Genomic DNA, 16,282 nt, shown 5'->3' with positions numbered 1-16,282 from the left:
TATGAAAACTGATTGTATTGCTGTTATATACATATATAGATATTCTCATTCTGGAGATAATTTCATTAGAAATTGAGATAGGCTTAGGGATGAGTCCAAGTCAAACAATATTTATGTAAAACGTTACAGTTCATTTTGATTCTTTGAGCAACTAAGAGCATTGGAGTACATTTTACAAGTAAATAATATTTCAGTTTTCTACTAAAATTCCATGCTTGAATGTGTTGCCATTTCCTTGTAATTGTTTGTAAACTTTACTAACAAATTCTGAGTTAAAATGATTTCTGCCACAAATTTTCAGTGTATGCAGGCAGAAGACAGCAATGCTGCTCACTAGGTTTTGAACACAACTATACTGAGTGTAACAGACCTGTAAATGTGATTAATTTTACATTAAAAATATATTTCCATAAAACATTTATATATTTTAATAAGGACATTAAGGCCCAATCCCAATCCCATCCCCTACCCCTCCGCCTACCCCTTCCCCTTGTCCCTTGAAACAGAGTGTCAAGGGGTAGGGGTGAAAATATTCCCCTAAGAATATACACCACTACTATACGTCACCTGTCATCATACGTCGTCTAGCTCCTACAATACACACAAACAAGAGGATAAAATCGCTGTTTTTGAAGTAAACTCACTCTAAAAAGTGAAACGCACAGACGCGCATACACGCAACTTTCATCTCTCTCTTGCTCTCGAATTGGCAATATTGAAGGGTTTAGCGATTTATAATTATTGGGGGGACTAGCGAAAGGGGAAGGGCTAAGGGGTAGAATTGGGATTGGGCCTAAGTCTTTAGGTGCATCCCACTTATGCACTATTCTATAATGTTTTGTAGTATAAATAGTGCGAGTAGTGCGTTCACACTGAAAATTCCAAAAAGAAAAAGTGCACTTTAAATACCCGGATGATGCACTTAAATAACCGAAAAAATGAAGTGTGGAATGTTGAACACTTCATGCACTCAACTGTCGCAGCTTTAGTTATGTCGCGAAGGGGGAGGGGCTATCAGACTGATTATTAATGACAAAATAACCTTATAAAATCCATACACTACATGGTTGAGTACATAGTGTATAAGTGCATAGTGTATAGTGCGTCATTTGTGACACAGTTTTTGTATTGAGACTCAATCAGACTCAGCAGACACTTGTGGTAACATACAGTTAAAGTCTTCATCTGGTGTGAAATCCACTGTACTGGTCTTCATACAGATCCGGCAGGTTACACCACAGTTTCTCACAACAATAGAGGTCGATATCCCGTCATAGGATCCAGCTCTAGACTGCTTACACACACACACACTGTCCCGCTGGCAGCTCATATCCTATGGGTGATTAGAGCTGGTTGTCTGCCAGCTGCTTGGGCAAGAGATTACGTATGTTTGCAACCCTCAGGGATGTCAGTAAATCCACCTGCAGTTCATAGTCTAAACAGGAGCTGCTAGAAACAGAGTTTATTCTGGATTCTGAAGGTCAGTGGTACTACAATAATGAATTAAAACCAAAACCTGATCTGATTATCGGATGTTTCTTCCAAACACCACCCTTTTCTTCTGAGGTCTCCCACGGGAGTGAGAACTTGGTCAGTTTGTTATTCACATGGGAACTGGGAGCAATTACTTTGGTTTTGATGAACTGGGTTTTAGGCTCTGTGAAATAGTGACTATCACGTGTGGGAAATATTTTATCTTAAAAATAAATCAATAAAGAAAATTAAGCCTGTTTTAGGACCTTTACAGTTTGGTTTTTGTTTGTTTGTTTTCGTTTTGTATGATTTGTATTACAATTAAGAATATTCGCCTCCAAAAATTATAATTACTGTAATGTAAAAAAAAAACATAAGAAATGTTATGCTATTATTCTAACATTTTACAATTTATTAAAATCAACATTAAAAACATACTTAAATGTCATGTCAAGCAAACAGTGTTACAATGTTATCCGCTAAAACATTTGTGTCAGAATTTTGTTTTAATAAAATATAGAAGATAATACTTTTTATTTTATTACTCATATTATACTTACTAATAATTGTGATTATTAATTCTTCGTTCTTATTATTATTCAGCAAGGACACATTAAATTGGTTAAAAGTGACAATACAGGTATTTATAATGTTACAAAAGACGCCTATTTCAAATAAACGCTGGTTTATTGATCTTTCTATTTATCAAATAATAAAAATGAAGCAGCACAGCTGTTTTCAAAATTGATAATAAATGTTTCTTGAGCAGCACATCAGCATATCAGAATGATTTCTGAAGGATCATGTGACGCTGAAGACTGAAAGATGCTGAATATTCATGATTTGATCACAGGAATAAATTACATTTTACAATATAGTTAAATAGAAAACATTTATTTTTAAATTGCAATAATATTTCACAATATGCTAAAAGACTTCTTAAAAAAAAAATTAAAAGTATTACTGACCCCCAAACTTTTGAGTTGTAGTTCATGTCATACAAAACTTATGTTCAATCAATATAATTTGTAAAATAAATAAATAAAACAAATCAAATTTGTGAACTGGATCAACAGCCTGATTGTACAGAACTGACTCAGGAATATTTGTTCAAATATTTAAAAGCATAAGTCATGGCAGTCTTCTTATTTATAGGTCAACGATTCCTTGGTCCTCTGTTTACATTATGCAAAATATAACGTTTTCTTTTGATTTTTAGAGTGATATATATATATATATGTACCTGCAGCGATCAAACTCAGAGGCTTCAAGCAGATCTTTCAAGAAGCTTTCATAAGATGGAAAGGAGAAACGACACTGAACTAAAAATAAACCCTAGGTCATCTACCCTAAACTAAATTTGTACTTAAAAGCACCTTGAACTCAAACGTAAACGCTTCACATGAAGATGTGCTACTAGTGAAAAGGATGTGATAATGTACTGTCACGGAAAAACACTGTCACTTCCACTGACTTGCTGTTTTCAGAGGGCAACCCAACGCAGAGACAATGAGCGTTATCTTAATTTAGTGTTTAAAATTAGTTGCTGTCTGTTTGTGACAAGGCGTCCTGAACATTTCCTGCAGTTGCTTCTCACAGAAAAGACGCTTGCAGCTTATTTCCACATCCAAAGATTCTTCTTTAACTACCAGTTCCCGTTTACAAGGCTGACAAGCAGTTATACGTCAAAGAGTCTTTTCCTGAGAGATATGAGGAAAACAAAAAAGCTATAAAAGCCGGTGAAGGGGCATACAGATATAATGTACGGATGAGACTTTTTATAGATCCCATTATTGTTTACGTCCAATTTTGAGGCCATAAAAAGGCTAGTGTACTCCTAAAAGTTAACTATTTTTTACATGCTTTAAATTTACGGATATTTTGTTACATGAAAAGAGACATAAAATATCGGTGACATCAGGTTGCACTCACAGTCGTTTTCAAATCGTTACTGTTTACAACGAGAATGTCTCCTCCCGTTTCAATAGTCCTGTAGCTCAAACAATGCATGGTGCTGGCAATGCCAAGGTCATGGGTTCGATTCCCAAGGAAATGAATTACTGATAAAAATGTGCACCTTGAACGCAATGTAAATTGGTTTGGATAAAAGCGTCTGCCAAATGTGTCAATGTAAATGTAATGTCTTGCATCTATTGGTGCATCTGCTAATTTTCCAGTGAATGCTTTTGGGTATTTGTAGCATATTTTAAAATTCGTAACAGCGAGATGTCATATGCTTTTAGAAAGTATCGCCCCTTCATGCAGCTCCAGCAGTATGGCATGTAAATACAGCGATGCAAATATATCCTCCAGCCGCATTACCTTATTTTACTTTCAGGTAAGACTTCGAATATAAATCAGCTAGTGTCCTGCAAACATGAGTGCCCCGTCTGCTCCCCAAATTACCTCCAAATCCTGAAGCTAATAAGAAAAAATGGTAGTTAAACATAGATAGACTGAACACAGCAACTGTACACTGACCTTAGAAATAACAGCAAAGGCTATTGTATTAGCTTCTAAAAAAAGAACAGTTCACCCAAAAAATAACAACATTGACTCACTGAAAAAAATAGGCCTCTACCTAAACTCCAGAAACGCACCTATACATCCAATTCACTGCTGTTTCTAGCTGAAATGAACACTAGAGGCAGTAACCCCAACAACTTTCATTTATGTCCACACAAATTATGATTACGGGGCAAATTATTGATTAAGAGACATATTTTTGGCGGTTCCTTGCACATAATATGACCTCAAAACACTTTACCATAGTGCATAATGTGTAAATTAATATGTTTTGATGTTTGCATCAGTTCAGCCATTTCCATATGTATGGTTTTCCTGACATAGTAAACTTGCTCGTTAGCTCACCTAGTACAGCATTGCACACTTGAGATGCAAAGCACTCGAGTCCATTTAAACATAAGTCACAATAAAAGAGCTCAAACACTTGTGGAAGCAAACTAAAATAGCATGGTCGTTCATCTACGGAATGCAAATTAAAGGGATAGTTCACCCAAAAATGAAAATTAGTCCATCATTTACTCACCCTCAAGTCATCCTAGGCGTATATGACTTTCTTCGTTCAGACGAATCCAGTCGGAGTCATATTAAAAATTGTCTTTGATCTTCCAAGTTGTTTAATGGCAGTCAGTGGGTGTTGCAGTGCATCAGTCCAAAATAACTAAAATAAAACGCATCCATCCATAATAAAATGTGTCTCACACGGCTCCGGGGGGTGAACAAAGACCTCCTGTAGCGAATCGATGCATTTTTGTAAGAAAAATATCAATATTCAAAACGTAATAATCACTTTAATTAATCTCTTTAATGTGTGGCACTTTTTATTATGGATGGAAGCGCTTTATTTCACTTCTTTTGGACTGATGAACTGCAACACCGCTGACTGCCATTAAACAGCTTGGAAGATCAAAGACAATTTTTAATATAACTCTGACTGGATTCATCTGAAAGAAGAAAGCCATATACAGCTAGGATGCCTTGAGGCTGAGCAATTCATGGGCTAATTTTCATTTTTGGGTGAACTAACCCTTTAAGCAGGGCTGTGCAAAAAATCTAATGCGATTTTCATGCGCATCTCGTCAGTAAAGCCGGTTCTGTGATTAGTAGTAAATCTCCAGCACGTACTTTCAGATGAAGCGGCATTTACTACACAGAACCGTAGTTCACTGACAAGATACACAAAATCGCGTTCATAATCGGCAAAGAATCACCTGCCTTTAAGATATTTTTGATGAAATCCGAGAGCTTTCTGACCCTCCATAGAAAGCAAGGGTACAGTACCACCAAGGTCAAGGCACAGAAACGTAGTAAGGACATCGGTAAAATAGTCGTATGCGTCGTTTACATGCAGATCAAAGCACGTGCATGCATCGTGATACTTTCCAAAATGGCACCGGGGTGAAAAAAAAAAAATCTTAATTTGTGTTCTGAAGATGAATGAAAGTCTTACGGGTTTGGAAAGACTTGAGAGTGAGTAATTAATGACAGAATTTTTTTGGGTGAACCATCCCTTTAAGTTTAGAGTAGGGTTTACTTTAGGTAGTACGCTATTTTAAATGGCTAAAGAATATGAACCTTTTAGCATTCTGTAATACACAACTAACATAAAAGTTGTCAGATTCACGTTCATCTGTTAAAACTCAACACGCTTTTAATGCCACTTACTGGAGATTTCACTTTGAAAGTGTCGCGAAACGTGCAAGAAGCAACATAATATCATTTTGCACAAATGTCATCACAGGTATACATTTCTAATTTGGATTGCAAAAATAAAAATTCTATCATAAATTGCTAAGCTTGCATCTAGCATTCTTGTGTTCACAAACAGAATCATAAACACACACAGACTTGACAATTACAAGTTTAAATCAGTTTGCAATTTTATATAACAGAATACTGTAGCCTAGCACAAGTAATAATAACCAATACAAATCTACTTATATGTATGCAATTACTTAATGACATCTGAAAAAAAAAATGTCATGACATCATCTCATGTAATTTCCGGTGTCCTCATCAAAGAGGAAATATTAATTTCACAAACCACTATGTCTGTGATGTGACACAATACTGTCTATGTTCAGAAACAGATAACCAGAGAAGAACTAGCCACAATGACTGTAAGCTAGTAAACCCTAGTGAACTTATTCTCTTATAATGCATCTTGTAGGCTACCTCACAGTTCACAAAGATGCTTCAACAGGACATAGTGACCATGAAATTAATAAATGAATCCTATGAATGGTCAACCACAGATCCTTTCTATTGCACCAAAAAAAAAAAACATATAGCCCATAGTCATTTTGCCAAATGAATGCGAATAACTGCATATCAGTTTACACAATCCCTCTTCGTTTAAAAATAAAAACCATGAACATCGTCTCGTTAATCCATCGTGTTTCACGTGCTCCGGTGCAGCCTGTTGTCAAAGCCGCAAAACAGACGAAAAACGACAAATAATACAAAAGCGAATTACTGGATTAACACATCAGCGAATAAATCTTACCTCTGTTTATAAGGGCGTTTCCGTTCAGTTCACACGCTCGCTGTCGGATGTATCGCCGCACATCTGCCTCATTCCCTCATCTGTTCAAATTCGAAATCTGCTCGGTTTTAAAGTGACTTGTGAGCACTGCACTAAAATAGACAATGGACCAGTTTGAAAACAAAATTTGGCAGAAATATTGCTAATGTGGCCGCACCTTACAAAGAAAACAGAGTAATTCTAATTCTAGCTAACAGGGAACATTCACAGAACTTTGGCTAATGTTCTGGTTCTCTCAAAGTTATGAACAAACATTCTTCCAGTAACGTAAATAGAATGTTTATTCAAAGTTATCTGGTCATTTATAGGCCTAATGTTCTCAACATGCTGCCACAATGTTATTTAAACATTGTTCAAGGAACTTTTTTCCTGAAACATTTTAGTTGGTTGTTGTTTCAGAACGTTCAGACAACGTTCAAAAGTATCATAAGTAATATTCCTCTTGTCTAATGTTTGCAGATAAAATGGAACGTTCCCTTAACATCTGCATAGCAAAAATATTAAAAGAAGATTGGGTGGTTTGAGCATTCAGATAACATTAAAAAATAAAATTTTCATAACTTAATGAGAACATTGGCAAAACATTCTAGGAACATTTTTTGTTAGCTGTGATTAATGGCTTAGTATATGTGCCAATTAATTCAATTCGTTCAAATTCAATTAATAATTTAATTAATCATTCTTTGAAATAGGCTAGAATATGTGCTGATTAATTAGCATAATTGTTCAAACACTGTTAGCCTACATGTTAACATTACAAAAGCAAGCCTACTGGATAATAATAATAGACTAAGCATAATCCGTCTGTTTTGTGGTACTGTGTGTATTTACACATTATTAGGCTAGTAATCAATTATACATAAAATTCCTAATCCATTGTAGCAATTATAAAATGTCTCAAATCACATTTAGGCTGAACATATTAGTAGCTTGACAAAAGTTGTGACCATAAATGGTACATTAGAAAATCTTTTTCACGATTATTAAATAAAACTCAGGCTGCACACGTGAAGATACATTAGCATTATTGAACCTGTAGTCAAGGCGCCTCCTCTACAAATGTGATGTCTCGGCTCTTCTTTGAGCGACTGTAATTCAAAGTCATTACTCTTCGTGTGTAGATTATGCAGCGTACACAACCGCTGAAAGGTTTTATAAAGGTTAGTCCATGAGGAGCCATACTGTATCGTATATAGGCTCAGCTTTCCTTTTGCTGGTTTATCAAATTAAGCGTCATAATGATGTGTCATACAAAAACATATGATTTTAGGGGGAAAAAAGTAAGCATGAAGGTCTACCCCTAAATATAATTGTCAGCGGAGTGTAAGCTGTTCCCATGAATGAGATCATATAAATGAGCGAAAATGTGTCACAATTTAAAACAGTTGTCTGGCCAAAAAGCTAAAAGCAAAGCTGTTATTTAACAGAGATTTAAACACTTCAATAATTTAACAACACATGATATGTTTACAGTTATCTGATGTTGGATAATGGTACACTTTCTCTTCAGCGGTTTGTCTGAAAGTAACTTCTGTAGCCTACCAAATGAAATAGTGTTTGTAAACTAAACTACAATGCCATTTTGAATCTTCTTATTTTGACAGATGAATAACTGAGACGTCTAATATTAGTAATGTTAGAGACTAGTTCAAATAGTAGGTGCAAATTAAGCAATACATCTAAGGTAGTTTTAATTGAAAAAATAAATAAAAAAATCAGACACTGGGTCATAAGCGTTGAAGTGTGATGATGTTGTTTCATATATTTGATTATCCTGACATCGCGTGGACATTGATTGTACTGTTTATAAAATTGCATGGAGATTAAATAGCGCAATTATTTAAAAAATAATTAATTAAAAAAAGTTAATTGATAAATGAACAAGTAATATGTTCCTGTTAGTAGCATGTAGATAACGTCTTTTTATTTGTAGCCAAAGCCAAAAACGTTGCTGTTAAGGGTAACGCCCCCTTTTTGGTGCCAGCCAATCAAAAGATGCTGACACACGGCTGTCGTCATTCCTGGGATTTGTAGTTCCACACTTCATTGGGCCGCATTCGCCGCAGTCACACAGCCCTCTGATGGACTACAAAACGAATCTAGCTGACTACTGGAGCGCACTGACAGCTTGACATCACGGTGGCTGGCACTTCGTGCGTCTGGAAGTACGACTCTTACTTTCCACCTGGGAGCAAGTTGACAGCTTTGAAAATGCAGTCGGAATCGGGGATCGTGGCCGACTTTGAAGTCGGAGAGGAATTTCACGAGGAGCCTAAAACGTATTACGAGCTGAAGAGCCAGCCGCTGAAAAGCAGGTCAGTAAATGGAGCGTCTGACAGCTCTCTGCTGCATGCTTTTAAAAGTGTGGCATGCCCAGAAAAGACCGCGTCTGGTATCTGTTTGCACGTTTTCTTAGTTATTCTGATAGTTTACTCTTTCTAATAAGAGTCAGCTGCGCTCTCTCCGTCCACTGTTGGCAGACGCGCTCATTATAATGGAAGCGCTTGAGTTGCGTCGCGTCGCGTCGCGTTTCGTGCGGCGATACACAGTAGACAACGCCTTAGGATACAACATCCTCAGCAAATATTTACTCATGCAGCTGTGTCTGTATGAAGACTTCACTCACGAAACTCTTTGGCGACACTTTCTAATCACTTTCATAAACATTAAGCAGATCTGTAGGTCAAGTCCTTTTTAAGATAGTTGTCGCCCTATTTATTCCGGTGAATATTTTAGAGTGAGATTATTTTTGGAAGGCAATTTTTGTATAAACACAAACTGACTAAACATATTGATATATATATATTTTACATATTCTATCCTGGATAAAATATAAAGCCTATTAAACACAAACTGAACTTTTGTGACAAAAGCAGTGTAAGTTTTGCACTGAAATAGTTAATTGGAAACCCAAAACAAAAATGCAAAAAGACAATATGTTAAAAAATGTTTTGTCTAACAAATAATGTAATACATGTATACGTTTATTTATTCATTATTATAAATGTTAACATTAAAACATGTGACAACTTGCCCCGACCTGACACTGTACTGAGAGCAAAGTTGAATCTCTTGGTTAAATCTACTGTTATTATGCATTATCATAGTTATCTCTTGTTACCAACAGTTATTGCAAAAAATATGTTGATACTAGATCTTTCTTTTTTTTTTTTTGAGGATAAAAATGAGAAAAAAATTGTCTAATATAAGAGCGTTTTGAACTGCATGTGAGAAGAAAACCACTGTGAGAGAAAAACATTTGTGCATTCAGACTTTTGACTCAAAATCTTACTTGTGACAACTAGCCCAGGTCTCACCACATGAAAATATTTTCTAACAAAAATAATGAATTACCTAATGATCTCTGTCTATTATTTAATGTAATGGAAGCTGTTATAAGCTGCTGTCCGAACACTGATGCACGAGTTTTTTTTTTTTTGAGGATAAAAATGAGAAAAAAATTGTCTAATATAAGAGCGTTTTGAACTGCATGTGAGAAGAAAACCACTGTGAGAGAAAAACATTTGTGCATTCAGACTTTTGACTCAAAATCTTGCTTGTGACAACTAGCCCAGGTCTCACCACATGAAAATATTTTCTAACAAAAATAATGAATTACCTAATGATCTCTGTCTATTATTTAATGTAATGGAAGCTGTTATAAGCTGCTGTCCGAACACTGATGCACGAGTTCTTCTCCAACAACATTATATTTATATCAAACGAATGCAAAGACTCATTGAGGCATGCAAATGATAAGTCCTTTTTTTGCCCATCAGCACTAAATGCATTTTCCCAGACTGTTTCACCACGACAGTCTTCCATGCAGCTTCATTGGCAGACGGTGAGATCTTAATTTAGATGAGGCAGACGGCTCTGGCCACCATGAGGTGAAAATTAACAACATAAATATAGAAGCGCAGGCAAATACCTCAGATGCTGTGGGTGAATTTTGGGGGCTATTTTGGTTTGTTGCTAAAATATTGAGCGTAATAATGGGTGTGTTAGATCACAGCTGGATGCAAAATATTGCACTGAAATGAATTGATTGCATCTGTCATTCAGCTTTGGTGATGGAGTTTGGATCTGTGTTTTTATAGGGTTCCCACTTCCCACAGTCATGGAAAAACATTATCAGGGATTTTTGTCATTTTAAGTGAAATATTGCAAATTCATGGAAATTTCTATAGTGAATATTCATTTTTTGTTTGTTTCTAGTGTGGCTTTTAAAAATCCACTGGAAAAGTCATGGAAATTCATTAGACAAAAGTTGTGGGAACCCTGTTTGTTAGGCCCAAACTCACTTTGCTGTTCAAGTTTGCATTAATGCATGCGCTCAAAATGCATCAGAGCACAATTCATAATTCAGCTCAAGTATGTGTTCATTCTAAGTGATGCTTTATCTGGCATTAGCGTCTTTTTCTGCTACAGAGGTACCCAAACTTTTTACTACGAAGGGCCAAAAATCAAACTTGATTGAGGGCAGTGGGTCAAAACAGATGTTACTTTATATCCATCTATATTATTTTAAAAATTACATTATAACCGAATTCGATTTTTTTTTTTATTGTCTTTCAATGCAAAAATACAACAAAAAATGTTAAAAACAAAAAATGTGACATGGTGGGCAAAATCAAAGGTCATAACGGGACAACTTTGGCCTGCAAGCCCTGCTTTGAGCATCTCTGTCCTATACTGTCAGCTACTTACTTAAAGATAAAGTGTGCAGCTTCTGAGCAGCTAGTGTCACTTACAATTACAAAAATAAAGCATATTTTTAAACAACATTTGCAAAGGCCCCTTACATGCATCACATCTTTACGATTATTCTTATCCTTACAAAGTTGTACTACTTTATCTGGGTCTTGACAGTAAATAGCTGTCAACTATGGTAACTTTAGCTTACCTGTCAAGAAGAAACTCCTTCAAAAAGTTCAGCATCTTGATAATAACCCACAGATCCAATCAAGTTACTATCTTGTAAAAATACTGCCAAGGGCTACCCTTGTTTTACACCATTTACCCCACATTTATTTTGGCTTGCAATTCTGTAAATGATTTTTCCCCCGTGTAACATGTCATGATCCCGTGATCTCACACCTCCTCAACACACTTTGGCTCAGCTTGCTACAGTAGCCACACCCCCAAACTCTCGCTATTGGTTGAGCTGGAGTGATTGACAGATATGGGCAGACCACTTTAAATGTTTAATTGGTGCCTGGAAGGCTCAATGTTTGCACTTTTGGGGGAGACAATCCTATGAATGGCATACCTGTAGTAATAAATGAACAATAACTTGTGTTAAGAAAATGTGTTTTGACATTAAAAAAAATCATACAAATTTCAGCTATAAAGTTAAACTGTTTAGTCAACATGTTTAGTTAGCCCACCGTCAACTGTCTTAGCATACTTGTAATGAGAAACACTTATCAACAAACGATAAGCTTTAAGGGCTCCCTGCAGTTTTCTTTCAAAATAAGTCATTTTATGGTTTAACATTTGAAAATTAAGAGAGCCTTGACTATTAGTATTTTAAATTCACAGTTATAATTTAAATATTTAGTAGTATATTATAATATTTAGTTATTTTGTTTTTATTCAGTAATGATATTTTTTATAATTATAGCATTTTATAGTAAGAATAATAATAATAATACTAATATAATGAATATTAATTATTATAATAATAATAATTATTATTATTATTGTTGTTGTTGTTGTTTATAGCAATTTTAATATATATAAGCACTACATTTTAGGCTAAAGTGTGTAGCCCTACAACCAAGCACAGCAAACCTTGATTTATGCTCATAAGTTTACATACCCCTTGCAGAATGTGCAAAATGTTAATGATTGAAACAAAATAAGAGGGATCATGAAATTTGCGTTTTTTTTTTTATTTAGTGCTGTCCTGAATGAGCTATTTCACATAACAGATGTTTACATATACTCCACAAAACAAAATAATAACTGAATTTATAAAAATTACCCCGTTCAAAAGTTTTGAATCTTTTGTGTAGTTTCCTGGATGATCCACGACTGTTTCTCTGTGGCTCCTGCACATTCTTTGGTTTTCCAGCATCTTCTGCATATTTGAACCATTTCCAAAAGTGACTGTATGATTTTTTGAGATCCATCTTTTAACACTGAGGACAATTGGGGGACTCGTACATAACTATTATATAAGGTGAAAACATTTACTGATGCTCAAGAAGGCCACACAATGCAGTAAGAGCCGGGTGTGTAAACTTTTGAACAGGATGATGATGTGTACATTCTTCTCATTTTGTTTAACGATCATATTTTTTTCATTTAGTACTGGACTTCAGAAGCTACATAAATACTTACATGTTTCCCAGAAGACAAAATAAGTACAATTAACCCTGATCATCTAATTAAAAAAAGTTTACATCCCCCGTCTCTTAATGCATTGTGTGGCCTTCTTGAGCATCAGTAAATGTTTTCACCTTATATAATAGTTATGTACGAGTCCCCCAATTGTCCTCAGTGTTAAAAGATGGATCTCAAAAAATCATACAGTCACTTTTGGAAATGGTTCAAATATGCAGAAGATGCTGGAAAACCAAAGAATGTGCAGGAGCCGGGGATTTTTCTGAAGAACAGCAGGCAGTTGAACTGCTCAGGACCAACGCAGGACTCATGAACAACTATCACTAAACAGAAAAATAGTTGTGGATCATCCAGGAAACGACACAAAGTATCCTCTCTTTTCTTCAAACTCCTATTTTCATTCATGAAAATGTTTTTGATTACAATGAGACGGTCAACAGATACTTCTCCTCTTATAAGGGCAGAGACGGAAGATGATTGTTCTCAGTCTAGTTGATTAGTTACATAATAACAGATAAGGACTTGCAAGCTGGTTTGATTTTTTCATAGCTTTGTCGATTACAAGGCCACTGCGGTTGGGAGTTTGACGCAAGACACCCGAACGGTGGAGTGTATTTTTAGGTGGTCATCAGCGCAACTCCTTAGTCAGATTTCAAGACTTCCTGTTTTTTTTTTTCTTTGACCCTCCCAGAATTCCCAAAAAAAGATTCAGGCGTGAACCTTCAAACGTGCATTTATATTAACCTCCCTCTGGTGTGCACTTTTGTTTTTATGATAAAGTTTCATTTGCATTCATTTGATCAAATGTGACAGTAAATTATTTCAAATAAATGCTGTTCTTTTGAATGTTCTATTAATCAAAGAATCCTATAAAAATGATCACCGTTTCCACAAAAATATGAAGCAGCACAACTGTTTCTACATTGATAATAATCAGAAATGTTTCTTGATCAGCAAATATCAATTCATGTTAGAATGATTTCTGAAGGATCATGTGACACTGAAGACTGGAGTAATGATGCTGAAAATACAGCTTTGATCTCAGGAATAAATTACATTTTACAATATATTTAAATAGAAAACATTTATTTTAAATCGTAATAAGCCTTGGTGAGCAGAAGAGATTTTATTTGTACTAGATGTATAGACTCTTTAATTTATAACATTAAAACATCTTCCCAACCCCAAACGTTTGAAAGGTAATGTAGCTTTAAAACCTTAGTAAGCATAAATGCCTTCAAACTGAGCCAGTGTAACATATTCCACAAAATACAGGAAGCATACTGATGAAGTCTACAGCATACAGTATTTCCAGTAAATATTTGTAGGCATCCTTAAAACAAGATCAGTTTACTTGCAAAAAAGCAAATTACAGAAAATAGCAAGACTTGTTTGGATTTTTGTTTAAAACCAGAAACATATTTGCCAATAGAGAAAGTAAAACAGGCTTTTTTCTTTTCTTTTTTTGCTAAAAATATTAATAAAATTATATTAATTATGAATGATGAATTGGTGCCTTATGCTGTAACAGGCTCTCAGGCCACATTCGACTGATAAATATGGCCTGTAACAGGACCAACATTTAAAATCAAGTTGAAAGTATATGTTATGTTAGATTAAAAACGGTATTTCAAGATAAGGTTGTGATACTGCATTCATGCAATGTTGTAATTACTATAATTATAACCCAGACTTTCTATGTGGAGCTGTTCACATCCTTGGACTCAGAATGAAGTTAGTGTAGGACTAATTGAATATCATAATGTTTTAAAACACTCAGTAGCAGACGCTTAAAATAATTGATGACAAATCAACGAATCATCACAGAGAGCTGCTGTAAATCAGATCAAATCTCTGGAGAGCTGCGTTCACCCAAAATGTGTCCTCCTCATCACCTCATTCTGTGAAGTGTGAGTGTGTCAGTGTTTCCAGCGGAGCTGATAAAAGTTGAGTGTTGAGTGAGTGAAGACAAATACAGAGAAGAGTGCATTGAGTCAGTATAAATGCAGTGTGAACAGAAGAGCGGAGTAAAGAAGAGCTATGGCAAATGACACAAACCCAGAGGTAGGACTTCAGTCTGTTCATTCATAGACTTCAGAGCTGAGATTTACAGATTAGCGTAACAAAGAAATGTTTGTATTTGCTTCTGAACAAATTTTGTGCCCATTTCCATTAGAGATGCTTAAAGCTAAACAGTTTGATGTAAATTTTCGATTTGCTTGGGCTCCAAGGATTGTTCTTACAGTATTACAGCGGTGCCTAAACAGTAGCGTGTTTAAGCACCACGCAACCAACACAAATGCATGGGGCCCTGCAGTCCGGGGGAAATGCTTGCTTGGGGCCCACAAAACTCTAAACACACCTCTGATTTCAATTTCATGCTCTTTGTAAACCTTTGTAAATGTCCTGAAGATTTGCAGTACTGATAGACCAACAGTTTGAGTCAGTCTGAGATGATTGCATTGATCCAATAATTATTGCAGCTTAGTTAGGCCTGGAGAAGTTAGACCTACTTGCTCCTAATTTTTTTTTTCTCAAAATCTATTGATAATAAACAGATTTCAGTTTGTAATTTTATTGTGAATTGTGAATAAATATTGTGTAAAAATGAACTAAGTAATATTCTGATTCAAAATCATTAAAGGGGTCATCAGATGACCATTTTCCACAAGTCGATATGATTCTTTAGGGTCTTAATGAAAAGTCTATAACATAATATAGTTAAAATTTCTCAGTGGTAGAGTAAAAAAACACCCTTTTTACCTTATCAAAAACAGCTCTGTTCACAGCGACCCATTTCGGTACATGTTCCTTTAAATGCTAATGAGCTCTGCTCACCCCACTCCTCTCTTCATGAATAGTTGGTACCGTGGTAGACGTGGGAGTGGCCTGCAAAAATTACATCACTCTGCCAAGAATCTGTGAACAGCTTGATCTGAGAAAGTGCTTATGATGTATGGGGATTAAAAAAAAAATGGGTGGATTTTTATCATTATAGGTTGGTTGTGTACAAACACTGCCAGGACACATTTCAGTTCAAACTTTGAGCGGACTTTGCTTTTCCGATGAGCATGAGCGGTACACGAGCGGAACGCACATTCATAGATCGGAATACTGAGCAGAGCGTCAAACCGCGCAGCGACGAGGAGAGTGAAACATGCGCGCTGAACACTGCTGGGCGGGGGCGCGACGTGGTGCGCCATATATATTATTATTATTATTTGTAGCCTATATTTTCGGTGCATCCCTACTTACATCCCCTCCTTGTTTACAAATCCGAACTATGTCCATACATCCGATTTAAATGCGGACGGGGCTTTCCTGATAACTTTCCGGATGCCGCCCTCTTTATTTTACTAACTTACTGCATGCTGAAGGTGACCCAGCTGC

At 35.7% G+C, this 16,282-nt stretch overlaps 1 protein-coding gene across 1 annotated transcript in view; it reads right to left on the bottom strand.

Annotated features, from left to right (window-relative positions):
• frmd4bb (FERM domain containing 4Bb) overlaps positions 1-6,570 on the bottom strand; it is a 64,554-nt gene extending 57,984 nt beyond the window's left edge. Inside the window, exon 1 of the mRNA XM_016484559.1 lies at positions 6,503-6,570. The gene's annotated coding sequence lies outside the window, so the exon portion shown is untranslated. The remainder of the gene's footprint in view (positions 1-6,502) is intronic.
• Positions 6,571-16,282: the final 9,712 nt, after the last annotated feature.

This window comes from Sinocyclocheilus anshuiensis, unplaced genomic scaffold (assembly GCF_001515605.1).
Source record: "Sinocyclocheilus anshuiensis isolate Anshui unplaced genomic scaffold, SAMN03320099.WGS_v1.1 scaffold1857, whole genome shotgun sequence".
Taxonomy (NCBI): Eukaryota; Metazoa; Chordata; class Actinopteri; order Cypriniformes; family Cyprinidae; genus Sinocyclocheilus; species Sinocyclocheilus anshuiensis.
Note: the sequence above shows the minus strand (reverse complement) of the source record. Positions and strands in the feature narration are given on the sequence as shown.